Source organism: Muscardinus avellanarius (genome assembly GCF_963383645.1).
Source record: "Muscardinus avellanarius genome assembly, chromosome: 1".
NCBI lineage: Eukaryota > Metazoa > Chordata > Mammalia > Rodentia > Gliridae > Muscardinus > Muscardinus avellanarius.
In genome coordinates, this window is record NC_137786.1 from 132,637,617 (window position 1) to 132,654,290 (window position 16,674).

The 16,674-nt window shown below is 40.7% G+C and overlaps 1 protein-coding gene across 6 annotated transcripts in view; it reads left to right on the plus strand.

The window, feature by feature from the left end:
• NTM (neurotrimin) overlaps positions 1 to 16,674 on the plus strand; it is a gene marked incomplete at both ends in the record, with an annotated part of 1,054,156 nt that overhangs the window by 575,159 nt on the left and 462,323 nt on the right. The gene's annotated exons all lie outside the window — the stretch shown is intronic.

The window sequence follows — 16,674 nt, forward strand, 5'->3', positions numbered from 1 at the left end:
AGAATACTACCATGGCACATGCATACCATGATTAAGATAGCATGATTCACAATAGCCAAGTTATGAAACCAACCTAGGTGTCCATCAGCAGGTGAATGGATAAAGAAAATGTGATATATGCACATAGTGGAATTTTACTCACCCATAAAGAAAAACAAAATTATGTCATTTGCAGGAAGATGGTTAGAAGTGGAGAGAGAACATCAAGCCGAATGAGATCAGCCAGACTCAGAACATGAAGGGCTGTATGTTTTCTTTCAGAGAAGCCAGAGAGAATATAGGAAAAAAGAGACTTCATGAAAATGAAAAGAAAGACCAGTAGAACAGTGGAAGGAGATTGGGGGAGGGTGAAAGGGCGGGGAAAAAGGAGGCTTGAGAAAGGGAAGGAAACAGACCAAATAATGATATGCTTATATATGAATGTATCACTACAAATTGCAGTAGATTGTGTGGGGAGGGAGGAGAGCAATGAGGTGTGGAAGGCAACACACAACGAAAGATAGTGTGTGTGTGTGTGTGTGTGTGTGTGTGTGTGTGTGTGTGTGTGAATGCATCAGTTTGAATCTCACTGCATGAATGTAACCAGCAAAAATTTTAAAAATAATATGTTCATCACTATGCAAAATTTAGCTCTTAGATAAATAAGCTATTTATGTACCTACTTAAAAAGTGACCTATGTAATGGTTTAATTGGATCTAAAAATAAAATAATTAGAGAATGATTGATAATAAGGGTAAAATAAATATTTGGGCACAATTATGCCATAGGATGTAATGAAGTGTAGCTGCATCTATATGGAATCAAAATGAATGTGACAGCCAGAGTACATTACAGACTGACACAGCAATGGAGAACTCGTGACGTAAATATGACAGGAACTATTCCCATTCGTTATGTGATGTTTTCCAAATTTGTGACACTTTTTGGTCAAAATCTGTACAAACAAAACTTCCCTTGACTTTGCAAGGTAGTAACATTCCTGGAGAATTAGTAAAAATTAAAAACTTGCAAGAGTATTTGTGTTTATTTGTTAAATGAAGTCAGTTTTATGGCTTGGGTTAAAAGGTTTCACTCACCTAAATGTCTGGCAGGCATCTGACATCTGTGAACGAATAGTTATGCATCGCTGAGCATCTGGCTTCCCTGGTCGATATACACTGATGACAACAGTACTTCTCCAATTATTGTTATAATCAATCTCCACCCCAACTTTTCATCCCTCCCTGCCCCATTAGAAACCACTGGTTCAGGCAGAGGCAGTGTTGGAGGGAGGCAGGGGGATGGAGTTAAGATTTGATTAAAATAATGGAGAGATAAAAAGGAAGCAAGAGGGCTTTTGTGGGTTGTAGCACTGGAGTCAGGAGAGAATGAAAAAATACAAGAGACCCTACACTAGTGAGATAAGGGACTCGAAGGTCCTAGGTAAAGTTTACAGCACTATGCAAATATTGTTGCAGCTGGAGTTAAATGTCATTGCACTCCCTTTACAGAAAGAAAATCAGAAGAACAGAAAAAGGTGCAGTGACTTTTGCAAAGACACAGAACAGGTCAGGAATTGCATTAGACATCCAATGCCTTAAACCTACATTCCCACTGTAATTATTAATGCAAAAAGGCTTCCACTAAACCTGGAGAATTACAAGCAGAAAACCTGAGCCAAGCGATACCAAGATGGAAAAAACTTCTGGAAGTAGTTGAATTCTACATACTGTGTCACTCTTATCTTATGGAATACCTGGAAAACTCTAGTATTCCAAAGTCCAAGATACTACAATCCATCTACTTTTGTGTTTGCTTATGCCTCTACATATTCATCAGTAACATTTAAAACAAAGGAAAAAGATAATTACAAGAGGAGAGTTTATAAAAGATATTAAAGGTTAACAGAATTCTTGGCATTTATGTTGTGTCAATTTCCATGTAATTATACTCAATTCCCAGAATTCAGAGTCACTTATGCCTGTTAATGCTTAAAGATGATATCCTTGGAAAATAATTTATAAGACTGCTTCTCAAAATTTTCAGATTCAAACCAAGCACACTGGCTAATCGTCTGATTAGTATTAATGTTATTCTTGGATAGAGAGTGCTAGGAGGTCAGAAGTTGGATGTTGGGATTAAAGTGGATTTGTTATGAGACTGTAGTTAGCTATCTCTCCCAAGAGCAAAATGACTGTCCAGGAAATATTTATATAATCTGATCTATGCACCTCTCCTATTTTGCTTTGGTAAATAATAAGAACATGAGAAGGTTACCCTACTTACTTAGAATTTTACTACTTCTTGGGAAAAAAAAAAGAAAGGTGTTTGGTACAGATGTCTGCTTGTGAGGTGGTATAAGCAACTAGTCTCAAAGAGAAATAGTGAGATGCAGGATTCTAAGTTCTTTTTCCCCCATTCACTCTTTATTCTCATATTTATGTATTATTAAATATATTTTAGCTTTTCTAGGCTAAGGCAGAGTGATTATTAATAAGATTCCATCCCTTCTTTTTTCCTTCTCTTCTAATTGCACAGTCTCCCTTTTAGATATTGATTCCACTTTTACAATTACTTCCTACATCTGTTTTTTCTGGCAGTTTATAGTCATGTGTGGCAGGCTTTGTTGTATCACACCACCTATTCTAATACACACTCACTGAATAAGTGGGAAAAGAATTCTCTTACCTTAGCTGGGAAAACAGAAATACTCTTTCCAACTAATTTACTTTGGCCTTGATTTGGAGGGAATTTTTCTAACACCCTTTCTTGTCTGGACTTGGTCTATTTCTTTTAATCTCTGCAGCCCTGTGCATATTTTTTCAGCTGTGTCTTCAGGAAGTTAAAGTGAATAATGTAGTTTCCCAAAAGAAGTTATATGGATAATCAAGCTGAGGAGTCAGGACTATACAGTAACTACTATTTTAGAGGATTGCTGTCATAATTCTTTTTCACTAGAGTGAAAAATGAAGAATTCTATGGAAATTCAGTTCTTTCCCATTGTGCCCTACTTAGGCTGGGCTGGGAGAGCAATGAGGACAAGCAGAAGGAGTATAATACCAACACTGTAAAGATGTATGTTATAACTCAGGTCTTCTAGTTAGTAGAAGGTGCACCTTTGGAAGTAAGGAGATAAAGGCGGCAACACACATGACCCAGGTATATCAGGTGGCAATATGCAAGAAACAATGACTGTATAGTGGAAGTAGGGGCCCTTGCTATAATTATGAGTGATAGTTGGGGCCATACATAAAATAAATAGCTAAGAGCTGAAGGATAAGAATTCCAGTCAGTTCAGCTAACACGGCCTGAAGGGGAGGCTTGCCCCTGCTCAGGGTTCATTTTTATACAAATCACATGCACATTTTCTTGCAGCATTAAAAAAATGCTTTTACTAAGTATACATGAATATTACAGAATGGGCTGAGATATAGGGGTGCAGGAAGAGAAGAGGAGCATAGTTAAATTATCCCTTATCCATGTAGACAATTGGATTACTGAGTAGATGGGAACATGACATCAGAAAGGTCATGCCAGGACATATGAATTCAGACGTCCCATTTACCTTTTTTGCACAGTGGCAATTCTGAATAAAACATGCTGCAAAGGTTAGAGATATACATCAGACATCTCTAAGCTAATAAACAAGTAGGAGTCTATCACCTGTTAATTTATCCAAACCTTCCTTTATTTTGTTTAAATATTATTTTGCATGTATAACCTTTGCCATAAACATAATTCTACTATTTTGAGTTCTTAAGATTCTTTTCTTTCATTATTTCTAGCTAGATTTGGGCCATTAAGTCCATGTTTTCAATATTCTTATGCTTCATGAATAGCAAACATCTTTATCTTTTTAATGTTTCTTGATTTGGAAGCCCCTGCCAGCAAATCATTTTAATTTTTGAATTTCCCCCAGCTGTGCTATTCACTTAAACTCAACAAATATTTATCAAGACCTATTATGCACCAGGCATTTTGTTAGGTTTCAGAAGTATAACAGAGAAAAAGACAGAAATTAAACTATTACAAGCATTACGAATGATATAGAAAGTACTAATGCAGTGGGCATATATTGTAGTTGACTGAAATAGTTCCTCTTTAAGAAGTTAGAAAAGAAGAGGATGAATAGAATTTAGCAAAGAAAACATGGAATAAAAAGTATTCCATGCAGGACAGCAGCATATGTAATGGTCCAAAATTGGAAAAGAAGAAGCTTTAAGAAATTAACATAATAATAAAATAAGACCTGACATGGCTGGCTAGGAGATAAAGCAAAATGTGCACTGAGGACAACCCAGGAAGGCTCAGAAACCACATATAAGATTTGTGGCTTTATTCAAATTGCAGTGTGGAGCCACTAACGATTTAATCAGGGGAGCAACATGATCAGATTTCAGGAAGTCTTCCTTTCAATGGGGATATCAAAATAGATCTGTCAAGAGCTGATGGAGGCCATCCATGTAAAAGGGAAATTAATCCAGATAAGAAAACTAGGAGAGATGCTGGCTTAGGCCAGAGTAAGGCAGCTGAATTTGAGGAAGGTGAATGGATGTGATACATAAATTTTCTTTTGTTTATTCTGTTTTCTTTCTTTCTTTCTCTTTCTTTCTTTCTTTCTTTCTTTCTTTCTTTCTTTCTTCCTTTCTTCTTTCTTTCTTTTTCTTCCTTTCTTGTACTGAGGATTGAACCCAGGGCACCCCATCTTTGAGCTTTATCTTTAGCGATTTTATTTTTTATTCTGAAACTGGGGCTTGCTAAATTACTGAGGCTGTTCATGAAGCTGAGATCATCCTATCTCTGTCTCCCAAGTATTGGGATTACAAAAGTGTGCCACTAAGCCCAGCTCTATGATATATAATTTAGAAAGAAAAAAATAAATTGGTTAATGAGAGGTAATGATGAAGGAAGAGAGATTAAAAGTGACATTTGATTTCTGACTTCAGCTATTAGATATCTATTAGATATATAAGGTTCATTTATTATTTGCAAACTGCAATTATAACTATTATAAACAATATTGGAAGAATTTATACATATCAATTTTGAGCAAAAGTACTATTTGTTTTCATTTTTCTAATATTCTTCTAATATCTTTCATAAAAATATTTGCCCCCAAAACTCATTTGTTGGCAAAAAATTCTGATATCTGCAAAAAATACCTATGGTATCATACTCTAAAATATGTCATAGGGATCATAGCTTGGGAACCACTGGAAATGGTTGATTGCAAGTTATTTTCCTGGGTTACAAAAGAATAATCACTAGCTACCATTTGTGGAGTTAATACTGCTGGCCTGGTATTTTATTGGGTACTTTACATATATTATCTCATTTAGCCATAATAGCAAATATAATAGATAGGTGGCATTCCTTTTTTAATAGAGGAGAAAATTGAAATTTAAAGAGGTAAGAAAACGTTCCAAGGTCAAGCTGGTAATTTGTAGAGCTTGGATTTAAAGTCAAGGCCATTACTCCAACACCCATGCTCAAACCATTCTACATCATAATCTCTTATCCCATCACCTATAGCCCAGGTCATGTAAGCATAGTTTATTTTTAAAAAATATATTATGCTATATTTGTCCATGTTTTTGCATATCCACATAACTTTGTGGATAATTTGCAGCTCATCTATGTCCACTGAAGATTTAATTACTTAAGGAAACTTAATGTCTTCTGCAAACTTGAGAGAGTTCTCTATGAATTTTCTTTGACAGATCACTGGTAAAATATTAAATTTGATTTGTCCTAGCAACTGTCCTTTGGGGAATCTAGAATTAATACATCTCCATAGAGAAACATGTCAATCTAGCCTTGATTTGCGTCTTAGTTTTAAGCTAATTCTCTGCCTTTGGGGGGGAAATAAGGTAGACTTCTTATCATCCACTTTTCTAAGACATCTTTGATTTTGACACCTTGTCAAAACTGTTGTGAAAGCTGAGATAAATTATTTTCATATGTTGTACTTTATTCATATACACATTCACAACATTTTCTCCATTCTCCCACCCCCAGGTTCAAAGCTACCTGAGAACCACATAAGTCCACTCTCTCAAGCCATTCATAAGTTGCTGACTTTCTCACTTCTTGCAGCCTTTTGGTAAGCTAGAGGAAGTAAGTGTACAAAAGATGTAGGGAAAGCCTTCACTTCTGAGAGAAAAAGCCAGGTAGACTCTCAGGTGAGGGGGAAGGCCCAGGGCTGTCTGCAGTGCATCAACTGCACCTTTCATTAGTCCTTTGTGAAAGAGTCTGAACGGCCTCATGGTATCACATACAGATGAAAGGAGGAGGTAAAAGTAAGAATGAGGAAGAAGCATGTATTTCCTGAATTTCTAAGCATGCATTAAATAAAGTATAAAGATGCTTTGAATATAGAGAACCTTTTTATTAATTGAAGATGCTGAAAGGATCTTGTAGTGTCTTTAGTCTAACTTGACAGTGATTGAAGTGAAGGAGAAAAAAACAAGTAGGTGGTTTGCATGGGAGCATAGTTAGAAATACAAAAAAAAAAAAAAAAAAGCTTGACTTGTGTAGCGGTTCTAATTCCAGCTTTTCACAACGAACAGTTGAGAAGATGCTCATTCTTAACCACGTGCAGGTGGCTTTATATCTGCCTACTTTCTCATCAGTGCCCCCTCTACTTTCTATTTATGTCTACCTCTGATTCCATCACTCTCCAGGCCTGCAAGGCAAACAGGGAACATCTACAGACCTAGCAGGGAGCTAAACCTCCAGAAACCTTACAGTGAATTATTTCAGTCTCATCTAGTTCTTGCTTCCTTGAGGAACATTCAGATTCTGTCCGGTCATGATGCATTGGTTTGAAGTTAACCCAGCTTGAACACTGGCCCGTCTGATTAGGTGTTTGTCTGAATCCACACATCTCCACTCATCTGATGAGACCAATGAATGAGTGTGTGTGTGTGTGTGTGTGTGTGTGTGTGTGTGTGTGTTGCACAAATGTAAATGCATTGCAATCATAGCAAAATAACATCACAGAAGTCCAGCCAGGACCACATTTATAATAAAAAATATTGATTGATTTCAGGGTTAGCAAAGATCAGTTCTACCCAATTACACTCTGGCTGCCCCTTCCAAAGCAGCATGACTCGGGCTATTTCATAGCTCTTAGTCTTTTAGGTACAACTGCCATTATAAAATGTTCTTTGTGACACAGTAAGTTTTATTTGTGTGTGTGTGTGTGTGTGTGTGTGTGTTTACAGGACCTGCTACGAATCGTGATGGCTTGATTTAAGAAACCCAGATGAAGACAAAAGAGGAGAAGGAATCTAAAAGAAAAAAATAGTAACGTGTGTGTGTGTGTGTGTGTGTGTGTGTGTGTGTGAGAGAGAGAGAGAGAGAGAGAGAGAGAGAGAGAAAATAAGAAACAGAATAACCCCTTACAGTAGAATAAAAAGTATACTGCACCCCCAAAAGTCAAAAGTCTCAGGGTATACAACTTGTAATTTACTAGTCCAGTTAAGCTCTAATGTCTGTTCCAACCATGCTATTCTAATAGTCTCATCTTAGAGGGATGGTTTAAATATTCTCTTTATGGCTGGATGCCTAGCATAGACTATGATCTAGATAGCCATGTCCCAGCTAGGCTTTAGGGGAAGATTCCCAAATGGGCAATTAATCTAGATTTAATAGGACAGTTACTGTAAGTTTAAATAAATGCCAGTTAAATATTAACAGCGTATTTATTGAAGATTAACATTGCTGGTTGCATTGTGGGATTTTCTTTTCCTTAAAGAAACCCTTTATCGGAAGACTTTTAATCATCTTGACTCTTCCATCAGCTGGCCTTAGATCCAGGGCAGCTCATTAATTACTTTGCATGAGAGTTTTCTGAATTCTGAAGTGGCTACCTTGGTGAACAGGAAGAGTGAAGGGCAGTGAAAGGCTGTTCTTTCTGCCTAGGAGGAATTGGTGAGTGAATCCAAAGGGTGAACTGCCTTTAAAAAGAGTGTTAAGAAGCATTAGAATCATAGGTTATCATAGTTGGAAGGGTCCAAAGTGTTTGATTAGAAGGCGAGAGAGGCAGAGACCTGGAGAATACTGTGCAGATAGCAAGTGGCAGCCTTGGGGTTGGAAATCCAGAACCTTGACCTCTCTCCCTCCCCTCCTCTCCCTCCTCTCCCTCCCCTTCCCTCCTCTCCCCTCCTCTACTCTCCCTCCCCTCCCCTCCTCTCCCCTCCTCTCCTCTCCTCTCCCTCCCCTCCTCCCCTCCTCTCCTCTCCTCTCCCTCCCCTCCTCTCCCTCCTCTCCCTCCTCTCTCTCCTCTCCCTCCCCTCTCCTCCTCTCCCCTCCTCTCTCTCCTCTCCCTCCTCTCCCCTCCTCTCCCTCCTCTCCCTCCCCTTCCCTCCTCTCCCCTCCTCTCCCTCCTCTCCCCTCCCCTCCTCTCCCCTCCTCTCTCTCCTCTCCCTCCCCTCCCCTCCTCTCCCCTCCTCTCCTCTCCCTCCCCTCCCCTCCTCTCCCCTCCTCTCCTCTCCCCTCCTCTCCCTCCCCTCCTCTCCCTCCTCTCCCTCCCCTTCCCTCCTCTCCCCTCCTCTCCCTCCTCTCCCCTCCCCTCCTCTCCCATCCTCTCTCTCCTCTCCCTCCCCTCCCCTCCTCTCCCCTCCTCTCTCTCCTCTCCCTCCCCTCCCCTCCTCTCCCCTCCTCTCCTCTCCCCTCCTCTCCCTCCCCTCCTCTCCCTCCTCTCCCTCCCCTTCCCTCCTCTCCCCTCCTCTCCCTCCTCTCCCCTCCCCTCCTCTCCCCTCCTCTCTCTCCTCTCCCTCCCCTCCCCTCCTCTCCCCTCCTCTCCTCTCCTCTCCCTCCCCTCCTCTCCCTTTTTGAGTTTTCATCTTTCTCTGGAATCACTAACTTAATTCTTCAAAATTCATACTTGCATTAGTTCCTTCAAGTGCTTGAGTCATTAGATCTTCACAGTTGCTCATAGTTCATGAAGAAGTTGGTTCTTTTGGTAAATGAAGAAGCTATTTTCTAAAAAGCAGTGAATTATCTAAGGTAATAAAATGTTGAACTGAGTTGAAACTAGAATGCAGGTCTGGTTTACTAGGCGATATTTTCATTAGATATTTCATCTCTAATGAAAAATATAACTGAGCTGTGTATGGTGGCACACGCCTAAAATCCCAGTATATGGTAGGCTGAGACAGGGGGATTGCAGGTTAGAGGACAGCCTGGCAATTTAGCAAGATCTTTTCTCCAAATAAATAAAATAGGGCTGAAGCTGTGGCTTGGAGATAAATGGCTCCTAGGTTCAATCCCCAGTACCAAAATATATGTATAGACAGCATATTTATTGAATGTCAACATTGCTAGATGCAGTCGGATTTCTTTTTCTTATAGAAATACTTTTATCAAAAGACTCTCTCTTTCCCCACTCCATATACATGCATATACACATATACATGCATGCATATATATATATATACATATACATATACACACATAAAATTGAACTGATAAATAATTTGGCAAATTCTCATCTCATTAAAGTTTACCTTCACTGCTGTTGTTCTCAACTGGGGCACAAAAATAAAACCTGCAAAGAAAAAAAAAATAAAAGCTGAGCCAAGTGTGGTGGTGCATGCCAGTGGAGGTTGAGACAGGAGGATCTCAGGTTCAAGGCCAGTATCAGCAATTTAATAAGACCCTCAGGAACCTAGCAAGGCCCTGTTTCCAAATAAACATAATAGGGTTGGGGGTATAGGTCAGAGATAGAATGCCCTTGGGTTCGAGCTGCAATATAAGAAAAAGAAAGAGAGAGAAAAGAGAGGGAGAAGAAGAAGAAGAAGAAGAAGAAGAAGAAGAAGAAGAAGAAGAAGAAGAAGAAGAAGAAGAAGAAGAAAAAGAAGGAGGAGGAGGAGGAGGAGGAGGAGGAGGAGGAGGGAAAAGGAAAGAAGGAAGGGAAGGAAAAACATTAAAGAGAGACAGAAGTTATTACTGTTATTTCTGTTCACAGAAAAATGGATATAGGGGAAGGGATAAGCAAGTACATTTGGGGTTTGATGCTGGTGAAACTGCCTTTCATAGGATTCATTTGATTTCAGAAGCCATTCCTGACTCCGGTTGGGCTCCATCTTGTGAACGTTGGATTTGGTGTGTGTATATTTGTGTAAATGAATGTCTGTAAGTGACTATCCTACAGGAGTTATGAGGCTAATCCTGAAGCATTAACCTGGGATGTAGAAATTAAGAGCAAAGAGTTGGACGAGGTAGCATATACATCCATAATCCGAGCTACTCAAGATCCTGAGGCAGAAGAATAAAAAGTTCAAGGCCAGCCTGTACAACATAGTGAGATATTATCTCAAAATAAAATAAAAAGGACTGGGAATGTAGCACCGTGGTATATTGGTTGCCTTGCATGTGTGAGGCCCTGGGTTCAACCTATAGTACTGTAAAAAAAAAAAAAATAGGGAAGATCAACCAGGCACATGATATTATTACAAAATCATTAATCACAAATCAAGACTGAGTGAAGCATGTCTTTCTCTTCTTTCTTTTTTGCAAACTCAAGGAAGCTTTGGCAACAGCCATTGGGCACATGGGAGCAGAGAAGAGCTTAGAGGCCCATGGTAGGAAGCCAGAGGGTGTGGCTCACTTTAAGATGGGTTTGGGGCATCTTGCCTTTTTTTTTTTTTTCCTGCTTCCTTTGCTTTCTTTCTGGTGTATATGAGAACATGACTGATCAAAGTTCTCAGGCTGCTACAAAAAGGGAAAGCCAAGTCCTCTTTCCCAAGCTCAGGTTGTTTCCCACAGACCTCTGTTCTTTGTGGAGACTGAAGTAATTTGATAGCTAGGCATCTGAGGATGAGACAGTGGGGTGATGGATGGGGTCAGCACTCTTTCTGCAGTGGGTGGTGTAAAGGCTAAGCAACTTCCTCTTTCTGACAACATCTCAGGGTGAGGGTTCCTTTTTGTCTCTGGAATGAAGCCCCCTCGAGGTGAATACCATGAGTTCTGCCCTGCAGAAGCTCTGCTCCACAGGCTGTTCCTGGGTTCTGTGAATAAACTTCAATGTAGGCTGACTGGGAATGAGGGAAGAGAGTACAAAGGCAGCTCCTTCAGGTCCCAGCATGAGAAACACAGGCACTTCCAGGCTGGGATAACCTTCACACCTGTTCTCTCATCTCAGCCTCACACTGACCTTTGGTAGGAGGCACCATTAGCACCACTTGCATGCAACTAAGATATGTTCCCAAGGTTGCACGCTAGTAATGGGGAGAGTAAAAGTTTGCTTTGTGGTGTGTGTAGTTCCAGGGTCCACAGTCATTCTTAGGTGAATGGATATGTACGGAATCAATCAGAGAGTGAATGGACATGGTGTCGAAGGAGGCACAGCTTCTCAAGTATCCATCCCTGATGTAACTGCACACAGTCTGAAATGATAAAGGGCAACATTTGCTCATGCGCCTTCTGGCTCTGGGCTGGGTAGAGCCTGTGCCATCCTCCGGCCATGAGGGTTCTGTCCACACCAGCTGCTCTTCATTTCCTCCTACTAATAAGCTTCAGCTTGGCATCATTTTCTTAGGGGAAGATTTATCTTCCAAATTCATGGAGAAACGCCGGTCATATGCCTCCATCCATTTCTTTCTCATTGTACTTCTCACAGTGTATCTATTACTTTGTGAAATTCCTTGCTTACTATTTGTCCATCCCTCACAACACTGTGTGCTTTTTGAGGGCAAGGCCTATGTGACCTTCTCTTTGTCTCTTTCGCTGCTCATTAGGCCCTGAGTATACACTAAATACATTTCTATTGAGTAGACAAACTTCCTTACATTTAGAGTTCCCTTGCCCTCCTAATACTCCTTTAAATGAAGATAGAAAACTCAAGTTGCTGCCTGGAAATCTTCACTAGACTTATGGGGCAGACTCTTCCCAAAGGGTAGTCAGAGCCCAGATTATTTTTCTCAGCAATGGGAATATTTTCAAGGGCTTACAGGGAAATCTAGTATAAAGGTAATTCTAACTTCAATATCCATGCACCTTATCACAAATAAAACCACAGACAAACCCAAGAAAACCAGACTATAAGTAGCTTGAGGTCCCAAGATATATCCTTCATCTTAGTCTCTCTAGCTCTCAACACAGTGACGGGTACATATTGAGTAGGTCAGAATCTACTTACTGGTTTATTGGGTAAATTGAGTCCAACTGGAAAATTGGATAACCATATGTATACTGAGCAGTTATAGTATCATTCTCTGTGGTTCTCTCTCTCTGACTCACAGATGAAGTAGTAAAAGCAGATATTTTATTCTTTAGCTCTTATGGAGGGTCATAACCTGACAGGGGTATTAGAAAGAAGAGCGAAATAGGATTCAGGAGTTCTGAGTCCTCATCCTGCTTTTCCAATGTATTAACTTAAGGGTCCTCTTATGACCTTCTGAGGTTCAATACTACTCTTAGGAAATGAGTTGTTTATAGAAAGAATCTTCCAAGGTCCTTATCTGAACATATTTTTTTCTGTGATTTTGAAAGTCCAGGGTCTTACTATGACCTAAAACTTTCATAAGAAAAAAATTCTGCCCCAAAGACCCTGACTCCTGGGATGAGACCTCTGGGCACCTGCCTTTTGCTTTCTTGGCACTTTGATTTTGTCTTATTCATCTTGTTCCTCGTTAGTTTTCTGCCCACCTCTGATTGTTCTTCCCACCGTTTCTCTGGGTTATGCATGTCTTATAAAGTTTTGTGGGTTTCAAAGTCCATAGGAAGCCACATTTTTGTCTTTTCTTCATACCCTCCTTCTCTGCTCTCCGTATTCCTGACCTCTTTTCTCTCCCTAGAGCCCTCTTCTCCTCTTCAAGTTGCCCTTTTGCTCTTCCTGTTGAAATCCTGACATGCTGGACCTTAGCCCAGATGAGCAGTGATTTTTATTTTGATCCTATATTCATAAAGGAGCAAAAATAGCATGTATTTTCCAGAGCCCAACCCTTTCCCTACACCCCTGGAGGCATCTCTTTATCCAGATTTACACTGCTCTTTCTGATTAAATCCTCCAATGCCTATTTGATGTTCCGCCACTCTCTAACCACCCTGCATTTCTCATCTTCGTGCCTGTGCTTCTATTTGAAATCTCCACCAGGAGAGGGGGGCCTTTCGCCTTTGTAGAAAAGCAGAAGTCGAGCTGGCATTTCTTAAGCTAGTGTTCTTCATTTGGTCTCTTGTCTGGTGGAAAATAGTCCCAGCTCTTTACCTTGTCCTAGCTCGCTGCAGGTTAACATAGAGTAAAAAAAAAAGCTAAATGATTTCCCATTCAAGGGGAATTCTTCCCTGTTCCAAACCTACTTCAGAGTATAGATGCCAGAGCTGCCAGAAGTCTCTCTTTACTCCTGCCTGCCAGAACTCTGGTGAACTCCTCTGCCCTGCCCTGCTTTGCAGTTCCAAGAATATTAAAGGGACTATGATTATTTTCTTTTGCTCAGGGAATGTGTGTGTGTGTGTGTGTGTGTGTGTGTGTGTATTTGTGCACACATGTGTCTCTGTGTGTGTGTCTGTGAGTTTGAAAGGCATTGTCCTATAGATATTTTTATAACCTGAAGCAATTACAGCTGTCAGCACAGAGACAAGCTGTGACAAGTTGATTTATGTGTACAGTATATGTGTATGCAAGAAGGAAAGGAGGAAGGAGAGGGAGCTGGGGGAAAGAAGGTGGAGGTGGCTCTCATTAGGAATCTGCTTTCCAGGAGGCAGAGAGGAAGTTGTTTCTATAAAGAACACAAATAATGAAATTGCTTTGACTGTCATCCCTTTTTCATTAACTTGGATATGCTGGGAAAAATAAAATAAATCCAGCAGTTTTTATGAAGCAAGAGACGGGATATAAGATAAGCCACTAAGTGTTGGTTATATTTAGAGATTAAGGAATGGGAAGGCAATTGACTTACGATTTTGATCTTCATCTCTTCAAACCACTTCAATAGCAGGGTTGAATAACAGGGATTCTGCTTTGTTAATTGGGTGGACATCTTTGACCTTTTGCATCTGCCTTAATTTCTATTTGTAAATCAAGTTTGTATCCCTGGGCCCACAAAGCAGGTATGAGGTTTTGAGTGGCTTTTCTTTGTCCACCCCAGTTACCTGAGCTATGCTGGCTTTTTAGCTAGCAACTGCTGGGATTCTGCAGCTCAGCATTCTTCCTCATGGCCAGAGACAAAGATGGTTTGACTGTCTCAATTCAGTTGCAGGCAGACCAATATAAATACTACACATCTTAAAGAGCCTGTAAGAATTATTTTTCTGCCTGACCACAATAATAAAGCGATGGCAGGAAAACTGTATTAATAAAGCATCTTCCATCTTAAATGGATTTCTAAGTATTTTCCTGTAGAGTTAATCATGTATGTAGGCCCCTTGGGAGGGCGTGTTTTGTCATTATCCATATTCCTAGATGAAAAAAAAACTAATGCTCATTTGTACTTACCTGGGAATTAGATGCAAGGGATGGAATTAGAATTTATCATGAAAAGAATCATCCTTGCTATTCTCACAGGCCTGTGGGGGAAATGACACCAAAGCCCAGGATGAGTCTCTCTCCCTTCCCCATGACTAGCATTTGTTTTCACTTGGTGTGGTATGATTGCCTTTAAGAAAAGGGATTGGAGTGGGCAAATAGGAAGGATGGTTGAAATGAATATATTGATCATTAAAGTTAACTCCTTTCATAATTTTGGTGAAGATCCCCAAATTCATCAAGCAAAATCAGCAAAGATAAACTCTCACACCTTATGTCTGCTCTACATAATAGCTCAATGTAGTAAAATCATCCACCTTCCTATTTCTATAAGTTCCCATTGTAGATAAAAATAGGCTCCTGAAAGAATGAACTTATGTTAAAACAGGTTAACTCCCCTTCTTTCCTTTCAAAAGTATATATTAAATTCTTCTGTTGCCCATAGATGTATTTTTCATTCTTCTTTTTGATAATAAAGTTACTCATTGCCACCTTAAGTTGACAATTGGTATTTTTGGTGCTGTATATCAAATGATCTCCAGTGGCCAAAGGTAGCAGATGGGTTTCTCTGAGAATTTAATATCCGTAAAAGTCATCAGAGGAGATGAGGGTCTAATTGGCCTAATGTTAAATTAATATTTGAGACTCTCAGTGAATGTATTTAAGAAGTTGTTCAACTTTCTTTGGCTGAGAAATGTCTGGTCAACTATCAAAATAGAAAGTCAAGTTTCCATGGTCTCCCTTTGCTGTCCTGGACTTTGGCTTCTGTATCTCTAAAGCCTATCTCTGTCTTTACTCTCTAAGTTGTTAGTGTGAAATGTACTTGTGTCATCTTTAATGTGTAACCTACATGTAAATGTTTGGTATACGTCAAAAGTTGCAAGGGTCCCATTAAGGTACCAGGATGTGTTATAAGTATTTAATTATAATTATAATTATAATGGTTCAATCTCTTTGATGCTGCCTAGCTTGATGCTGCACTTTTCCCCCTGTTATTTCATAGCCCCCCCCCCCTCTCTCTCTCTCTCTCACACACACACACACACACACACACACACACACACACACACATGCTGGTTGGATTTGGTAGAAAATCTGGTGTGTGTGTTGCGCGGGGTGGGGTGGGGGAGCAAAGCCACAGGGAGAATTTAGGTCAGTGCTGGGAGATCACATGTGGGAATCCCTTAGAAAAGATTCTACTGCTGTTATGACCATTGTGTAGCTGGTCTGTCGCCTTGCACAAGTACTAAGCCCAGTAAGGGTAACACAACACATTCCATCAGAGCTGAAGTGAAAGGAGAAACAACATAGGTACACAGAGACCAGGAGCAGGCAGAGAGAAGTAAGAGACAGGGCATATCCCATCCTTCCTTGGGTTTTAAAAATGTGAAAAGCCACACCTTCTAAAGACAAAATCAGCTGTGCAAGAGTGTGAGGTCCAGGGAACTTGGGAACCTGCTGTATAAATAAAGCAAGGGCTTAGACTCATCTACCCCTGAGGGCACTTTCGCAGGGCTAGCTAGCATCTTTTGGTGTCCACAACACAAGAATAAAGGATGTCAGTCGGTGTTGAAACTTGACCAACATTTTGATGCTATTCTGTCTGTTCCCACACTAGGAGAACTCTGATTTCCCGTTCGTCTTATATATGGGAGATCTCTATTTAGAATGATGGTGTTGAATCTCTTGGGTTTTAAGTAGCTTTGGGGGGGGTGGCCAAAGAGGTAGGTGTTGTGGTACTGAATAAAAAATGAGATTATTTTAAAACAGACAGCACTTTAAATTTACTCTAAATGCTAATGGCATTAATCTGATTATTTTAAAGGTGCATATATGCATACAGCAGGATCTTCCTTTCTCAGCTAATTAGTTTGTGACCCTTATTAAGATGTCTCGGGCTTTTTAACACTGCAGAGTAACTTTGTCCTTCTTCTTAATTTGGAAGTGCCGGCCCTCTAAGGGAAGAAATAAATGGTTAAACTCCTGGCCCGGGCTGGTGCACCGCCTCGGCCCGGCGCGGCGGGGGTTAAGGTGGGCGCCAGCGCCCCGCGCCCCGCACCCGCCGGGAAGAGCGCGCAGTCCGCGCCGCGCGCCCGCCTGCCAGCTCCGCCGCTGCACCGGGAGAAAGTGGCGGTCAGGGATGGAGCTGCTGCCATGACAACCCCGGCGGTCGGGGCCCGCGCGCGTCGGGGCTGCTCCCGGGAGGAAGGCGGCGCGGAGGCCG